This window comes from Schistocerca cancellata, chromosome 6 (genome assembly GCF_023864275.1).
Source record: "Schistocerca cancellata isolate TAMUIC-IGC-003103 chromosome 6, iqSchCanc2.1, whole genome shotgun sequence".
NCBI lineage: Eukaryota > Metazoa > Arthropoda > Insecta > Orthoptera > Acrididae > Schistocerca > Schistocerca cancellata.
Window position 1 is genome coordinate 727,494,846 of NC_064631.1, and position 8,572 is coordinate 727,503,417.

The 8,572-nt window shown below is 45.6% G+C and overlaps 1 non-coding gene across 1 annotated transcript; it reads left to right on the forward strand.

Annotated features, from left to right (window-relative positions):
* The first annotated feature begins 2,558 nt into the window (after nt 1–2,558).
* Trnal-caa (transfer RNA leucine (anticodon CAA)) lies at nt 2,559–2,633 on the forward strand. The gene has a single exon. It is a non-coding gene; the product is annotated as a tRNA-Leu (tRNA).
* The last annotated feature ends 5,939 nt before the right edge of the window (nt 2,634–8,572 follow it).

Here is an 8,572-nt window from a genome sequence, read left to right on the forward strand (position 1 = left end):
ATTGCACACCCAACAGGAATTTCTGCTTCCAGTGAATGCAGGTCCATCTTAACCAGCTTCCGAGTAAACACTGCATCTAAAAGCCATTAACATCGGACACCTCGGAGAAGGTAATTCTTCACACCGACACATAAAGCTGGACGTCTTCGACGGACCGAGCAACGCAGAAACACGACAGTGGCTGACTGGAAGCGTGTTCAGTGAGACGAGTGGCGGCGCTGGCTCTGTGTCCAACGACCTTTAACCTGCACTGTTCAGGCTGCAGGTGGTTCTGTGATGTTGTAGGGTATTTTTTGCATCACGTTTGGATCTACTCATTCAGGTTACCCTGAACGTGGAGCACAATATCTGTTCATGATGATTGAGCTGTGACTGGCTCGTGTTCCCGCCATCACGTATTTTACACCCTGTTGTCAACGTACTTCCATCTCACTACGTTAATGTAAGTTACTACTGTCACTGAGTTCCTGCTTTGCCTGACCGTGACCGGCGCTAGCAGCGCGTATCGATATACCCCCTTTAGTAATATCTTTGCTCGACTGGTATTACTTCCCGCTCGTTGTCTGTCGTAAGAGAGTTCCGGTTGGGAGTTCGGGTTAGCCAGTCAGTTGTAACACGTCTGGAGCGCAGTCCGGACCTGCCAGTCAAGGAGTTGTAATGCGGCACTAGTGCAGTTGGGTTGGAGCAGTGAGGTCTGCGTCGACCATTGTCGCCGCGCATCAGTCGAGGTGGGCCACCGTCTCGGTGGATCGTCGGTCGGTCGTCCTACCGGACGACGCGTTTTGGCTCGCCGATCGTTCCTGAGTCGGCTGTGTGTGTGTGTGTGTGTGTTTGTGTGTGTGTGTGTGTGTGTGTGTGTGTGCGTGTGCGTGTGCGCATCGACACCAGATTTGTCTTCGTGTGTGCTTAGTTACTGTTGGGTATCGTCTGGTCTTCGTGCAAATGTTTGTAAGGTTGTGTGTGCGTAGTGGCGTTATTTCCACTGACGATTATTTTAGTTGTTGTCAGCATTCTGAGGGGAGTCGGTCGGTTGTTGCGGACGAGGGAAGTTCTCCACGCGGTGCAGTCGGCTGGGGCCGCTGACAGTCCATGCGCAGTGTCAGAGCGTGTGTGGAGCTCTCCGATCGCTACGGGCTTCGTGGTTCGCCGACTCAGGACGTCAAAGTTCAGTAGTGGTTTCAATTACCCAAATCACGTCTACTCATGTTGTGGTGGTTCACTTCGGTGGTTTGCTGTGGGGGAGATTTTCCGGTGAGCAACACCGAGTGGTTCTACTGCTGAGATTTAGCCGACATGCCATGCAACTATTTTGGTCGACTACCATTTGAGTGTACCAGTGGAATTTTCAGTCTTGTGGCCGTTAGTGTTCCGGTTACTTGCCATGGCCACTAACGTAATTTCAGGCAGCGTCCTTTCCTCACCTGTTGTCGCTGTCCAACATGGCGAGTAATTTTGACAGCTAATACGTTTGTAACATTGCCGGTTGGGGTTCGCATGTACTCACTGATGGGAAGGAAATCGTTGTGTCGGTCGGTCGGTAGCTGCCCCCTGGTTGGGCTCCGACGGATCAAGTATAGTTGGGCTCACCACCTGTCTGTCTCACCTGAGTGAACGAGGGCCGACCGACCTCCCTGGAGGCTTTCTGAGTGCCACCGGTGTTTAATGATCTGTTATCTGCTATTTTAAATTTTAGGCTCATGGTTATTTGTTTGTTTCTTAGAATTTTGCAAAATCAATCTTTAAATTTATCTTTCAAGCTTAAACACTGCAGCATTCTGCCTTTAAAGATTATGGTAATATATTTTGAAATTTTGAACTTTAATTGTGGCTCTCAGCCATTGGTATTGCACCTTGCATATGTCGCTTCTTTAAATTATTTTATTGGATTTTTATCTTGTTGATTTTTAACATTTCTTGTTGTTAAACATAGTGGCCATTTGCCTTTAAAGGTCTATGGCAATATATTCTGATGTTTAGAAATTTAATTGTGGCCCTCATCCATTTGTGTTGTACCTTGCATATGTTGCCTTTGGGTTTTAAATAATTTTATTGCTATGCTAATTGAATTTGATTTTTAAAGATTTATTGTTGGCTTCCTGCCTTTAAAGATCTATGGTAATATGTTATAAAATTTTGGAAATTAATTCTGGCCCTTAGCCATTTGTATTGCACTTTTCGTATGTTGTTTTGAATTCTTCTATTGTTATGTTAATTGGATTTTTATCTTGTTAAGATTTCTTGTTGAAGGCCTTCAGCCGTGGAAGAGTTGCTAAATTACAATAAATGACAATTAGAAGCAGAAATTGACCTCAGCCCTTGGCCCTTTTACTTGTTTTGTCCAGCGGGTTTAGCGGGCGTCTCAATGAGTCCAGAATGAGATTTTCACTCTGCAGCTGAGTGTGCGCTGATATGAAACTACCTGGCAGATTAAAACTGCGTGCCGGACCGAGACTCGATCTCGGGACCTTTGCTTTTCACGAGCAAGTGCTCTACCAGGTTTGGAAGCTAGGAGACGAGGTACTGGCAGAACTAAAGCTGTGAGGACGGGGAGTGAGTCGTGCTTGGGTAGCTCAGTTGGTAGAGCACTTGCCCGCAAAAGGCAAAGGTCCCGAGTTCGAGTCTCGGTCCGGCACAACACAGTTTTAATCTGCCAGGTAGTTTAATATCTGTGATTATTTAGGGGAGCGGGTGACATGTAGCAACCATCATCCCTACGATTTGGTAGCGCTACACCATCTAATCATCAAGCAGTGGCTTCAGCTGAATATAGTCTATCTGAAGAAATTTCTGGACGCTCTTCCTCTTCGAAATGAGGACATTATCAAGACTGGAGTCGATGTTACACCACTGTCAAAAAAATGGTTCAAATGGCTCTGAGCACTATGGGACTTAACTTCTGTGGTCATCAGTTCCCTGGAACTTAGATCTACTTAAACCTAACTAACCCTAAGGACATCACACACATCCATGCCCGAGGCAGGATTCGAACCTGCGACAGTAGCCGTCGCGCGGTTCCCGACTGTAGCGCCTAGAACCGCTCGGCCAATCCGGCCGGCTACACCAATCTGACGTTGGGCTGGAGTTGATGTTACACGGTCTGACGATACCTGGAAGGGAGTGATTATAAGTAAGGTTAGCTTATTTCTATCACTGGAACGAGTGCTGTACCATATCTTATGAAATGGTTAGCACCGATTTTCGGGACTGTTTTTACTATTTTCTAGTTTCTAATTCCGTATTCTAATTTTCTAATATTATTATGTTTCCAATTCCGCATTCTTCCACCCATTTTTCGAGAAGTGTAGAACGGACTCTATTACAGTAGTAAACTCAAGCTCTGTTGATCTTTACCGGATAATCGACGAGTGACCTCGGCGAAGGGGGCAGTTATTAAAGCCGGAGCCGCTGTTAAGAGTATTAGTTTGATGTAACCTGCGGATGCTCAAAATTTTTTCGTTCTATGTTCACTAAGCCAGTGTTGCGACGAACACATACATGTAGGGTGCCGCAGATTTCCTTTGCGCGAGGTTTCGCCAGTGCGACCCAGTTCTTCCCTCTGAGCTTTCTAGCTCCTGGCAGTTTCTGTTCCTCGCCTCGTATGACGTGCTGCGCTTTTTAGTTGAGAAGCAGGGACTGCAAAGCCGGCGGCCGCCGGGCTGTGTGCGCGGCTTACGCGCCTCCGCGCTGCGCCTGACGGCCGGCAGGTAATCCTCCGCGGGAAGGGACCAGACAGGCAGCCAGCGGCTCAGGGCGGCGGCGGCTGCGAGGCAGCAGGCGAGCGAGGCCGCTGCGGTCTCTCCTCCCCCGTCTGGCCGCGGCTCCGCTCCCACTCCTGCCTCGCGGCGCAAACGTCTCCGTTTTGCGTGTACGGCTGATTGTCGTTTGACCGTAAAGCTGATTTCCTCCAGCTACAATAATGGTCAAAGTTGAAACTTGTCGATACAGTTCCGCACTGTCGCCTGATAAACAAAGTAAGAGCCTACGGAATATCAGACAAGCTGTGTGGCTGGATTGAAGAGTTTTTAGGAAACAGAACACAGCATGTTGTTCTCAATGGAGAGACATCTACAGACGTTAAAGTAACCTCTGGCGTGCCACAGGGGAGTGTTATGGGACCATTGCTTTTCACAATATATATAAATGACCTAGTAGATAGTGTCGGAAGTTCCATGCGGCTTTTCGCGGATGATGCTGTAGTATACAGAGAAGTTGCAGCATTAGAAAATTGTAGCGAAATGCAGGAAGATCTGCAGCGGATAGGCACTTGGTGCAGGGAGTGGCAACTGACCCTTAACATAGACAAATGTAATGTATTGCGAATACATAGAAAGAAGGATCCTTTATTGTATGATTATATGATAGCGGAACAAACACTGGTAGCAGTTACTTCTGTAAAATATCTGGGAGTATGCGTGCGGAACGATTTGAAGTGGAATGATCATATAAAATTAATTGTTGGTAAGGCGGGTACCAGGTTGAGATTCATTGGGAGAGTCCTCAGAAAATGTAGTCCATCAACAAAGGAGGTGGCTTACAAAACACTCGTTCGACCTATACTTGAGTATTGCTCATCAGTGTGGGATCCGTACCAGATCGGGTTGACGGAGGAGATAGAGAAGATCCAAAGAAGAGCGGCGCGTTTCGTCACAGGGTTATTTGGTAACCGTGATAGCGTTACGGAGATGTTTAACAAACTCAAGTGGCAGACTCTGCAAGAGAGGCGCTCTGCATCGCGGTGTAGCTTGCTCGCCAGGTTTCGAGAGGGTGCGTTTCTGGATGAGGTATCGAATATATTGCTTCCCCCTTCTTATACCTCCCGAGGAGATCACGAATGTAAAATTAGAGAGATTAGAGCGCGCACAGAGGCTTTCAGACAGTCGTTCTTCCCGCGAACCATACGCGACTGGAACAGGAAAGGGAGATAATGACAGTGGCACGTAAAGTGCCCTCCGCCACACACCGTTGGGTGGCTTGCGGAGTATAAATGTAGACGTAGATGTAGGAAGCCTATACAGCGTGAACTCAAACCTGTAACGAATCAGTTACATACATTTCTCCAATCCATCATAAAATATTAAATTAATATTCGTAAAGGAAGAACATAGATTTTAAATCTTTGCAATAAATGAGTTTTAAGTGCTAAATAAAAAAGATTTATTGAAAAAAGTGTACAGACATCGAACTCGTTTCATTCGATCACACATATATTTATGTCTGGGGAACAAGCACGGAACTCCACTAGCGTGCTAAAGGAGCTTTTCCACGCGAACAACACGATCAGCAAGGGAGTTATCATCCATGAAGATGAAATTGTCACCAAAATCTTGGCGGTACGGTCCTACTATGTGTTGCAGAATCTCGTCTCTGAATCATAGAGCAGTCAGACCGCCCTCACGACGGTCCCATGTAGTGCTACCGCAGAACGTCACTCCATCACCACATTGTTGCACATATTGGACACAGCATTGCAGGGGTTCGGGATTACCGGATTGCCTCCAAACACATTGTCTGCTGTCTGTTTTTTTTTTTTTTTTGTCATCAGTCTACTAACTGGTTTGATGCGGCCCGCCACGAATTCCTTTCCTCTGCTAACCTCTTCATCTCAGAGTAGCACTTGCAACCTACGTCCTCAGTTATTTGCTTGACGTATTCCAATCTCTGTTTTCCTCTACAGCTCCCTCTAGTACCATGGAAGTCATTCCCTCATGTCTTAGCAGATGTCCTATCATCCTGTCCCTTCTCCTTATCAGTGTTTTCCACATATTCCTTTCCTCTCCGATTCTGCGTAGAACCTCCTCATTCCTTACCTTATCAGACCACCTAATTTTCAACATTCGTCTATAGCACCACATCTCAAATGCTTCGATTCTCTTCTGTTCCGGTTTCCCCACAGTCCATGTTTCACTACCATACAATGCATCCTCAGAAAAATACTTCCTCAAATTAAGTCCGGTATTTGATATTAGTAGACTTCTCTTGGCCAGAAATGCCTTTTTTGCCATAGCGAGCCTGCTTTTGATGTCCTCCTTGCTTCGTCCGTCATTGGTTATTTTACTGCCTAGGTAGCAGAATTCCTTAACTTCATTGACTTCATGACCATCAATCCTGATGTTAAGTTTCTCGCTGTTCTCATTTCTACTACTTCTCATTACCTCCGTCTTTCTCCGATTTACTCTCAAACCATACTGTGTACTCATTACTGTTCATTCCGTTCAGCACATCATTTAATTCTTCTTCACTTTCACTCAGGATAACAATGTCATCAGCGAATCGTATCATTGATATCCTTTCACCTTGTATTTTAATTCCACTCCTGAACCTTTCTTTTATTTCCATCATTGCTTCCTCGATGTACAGATTGAAGAGTAGGGGCGAAAGGCTACAGCCTTGTCTTACACCCTTCTTAATACGAGCACTTCGTTCCTGATCTTCCACTCTTATTATTCCCTCTTAATTGTTGTACATATTGTATATGACCCGTCTCTCCCTATAGCTTATCCCTACTTTTTTCAGAATCTCGAACAACTTGCACCATTTTATATTGTCGAACGCTTTTTCCAGGTCGACAAATCCTATGAAAGTGTCTTGATTTTTCTTTAGCCTTGCTTCCATTATTAGCCGTAACGTCAGAATTGCCTCTCTCGTCCCTTTACTTTTCCTAAAGCCAAACTGATCGTCACCTAGCGCATTATCAATTTTCTTTTCCCTTCTTCTGTATATTATTATTGTAAGCAGCTTCGATGCATGAGCTGTTAAGCTGATTGTGCGATAATTCTCGCACTTGTCAGCTCTTGCCGTCTTCGGAATTGTGTGGATGATGCTTTTCCGAAAGTCAGATGGTATATCGCCAGACTAATATTCTACACACCAACGTGAATAGTCGTTTTGTTGCCACTTCCCCCAATGATTTTAGAAATTCTGATGGAATGTTATCTATCACTTCTGCCTTATTTGACCGTAAGTCCTCCAAAGCTCTTTTAAATTCCGATTCTCTGCTGTCATCACCGTAAAAAGAGATCTGAGTTTCGTCAACAAACACCCAGCGCCAATCGTGCGGCATCTATGTTGAAACGTCCCCTTAGAAAAATTTATGAATTACTGTGCTGATAAAACTCTTACCGTATTTGATTTTCCATCAGCTGAGCAAAACTGAACGTACTCAGAAATTTCGCTCTTTACCTATTCTGATCAACACTAAACTGACACACAATGTTTTTAGCGCAACGCAATATGACTTTCATTAATCCCTACAAAAGATTGGCCCTGACTAACATTAACCATACCTTTCACAAATCACTTACCTCACAAAAATCTTCGTTACTCAAAGTACTGCAATACAGCGAGCGCCACTACTGCCAGCTAAATAAAAGATTCAAACTACTGAAGGCACTAACTACTGATAGGCATAGTTAGCAAATGAAATATTTTGATAGAGAACAAACGATGTATTTACCTTAATAGTGTTCAAAAGTCATAATATATATAGCACTTCATGACATGCAGTCTTATAAATTTACTGTCTCTGATGGGGACAGACGTCCAGATCATCCGCTCTCAAAACTCCGCCATCTCTCTCCCCATATCCACCACTGCTGGCGGCTCACCTCCAACTGCGAAACGCTACGCGCTGTTAACAGCCAACTGCCGAACACTACAATAGCAAATATTACAACAATGCTAACCAGCCACAGACTGCACACAGCACAGCCAGTTATTTCCATACAGAGCGCTACGTGGCGTTATCAACATCAAACCTAAACAGCCTACTTACAATGTGTAACACAGTTCATTGGGTTCTTGCGTACTACGTAGCGCTCGCTGTGATCGTAACGGAAGGAAGGATGGAAAGGAGATTGGGTTTAACGTCAGGTCGACATCGCGGTCGTTGGAGCGCGAGCTCGTATTGTGTGAAGGGAGTGAAAGGAAATAGGCCGTGCCCTTTCAAATGTACTTTCCCGGCATTTGCCTAGAGCAATCTAGAGAAATAAGGGAAACCTGAATTTGGATGGCTAGACGCCGGTTTGAGCCGTTGTCCTCCCTAATGGTTATAAGGATGGAGATCCGCATCACAAAAATCGTTTCAGGCAAGTGCCGGTATGGTTCCTTTGAAAGGGCACAGCCGGTTTCCTTCCCCATCCTTGTGCTCTGTTTCTAACGACCTCGTTGTCGACGGGTCTCCTCCTCCTCCTCCTCCTCCTCCTCCTCCTATTGTGCAGAGCCTCGCACGTGCAGATGGGTCTTGCGGATAGTCTTATCAATCCTGACAACGGCTTTCGACTGAATAAAAATTGGAATCCTATGACTAAAAAATCCAGTCACAGCAGTATCGACGGGGTCATTCGATACTCTATGATGAGATCATCCCTCACTTCTGCAATGAGGGCAGTAAATCCAGCTTGGCTGCCATCACCTGAAGCCTGCGCCGAAAGAAGGCGGCACGTTCTGCACATCCTTTTTACAAAAGGATGGGTCGAAAAGACTGTAGGAGGTCGCATATCGGATACAGCTGTTAGGTGACGATCTGGTGACGCGAAGGAGCAAGAGGAGGAGGAGGAGAAGACCCGTCGACAAC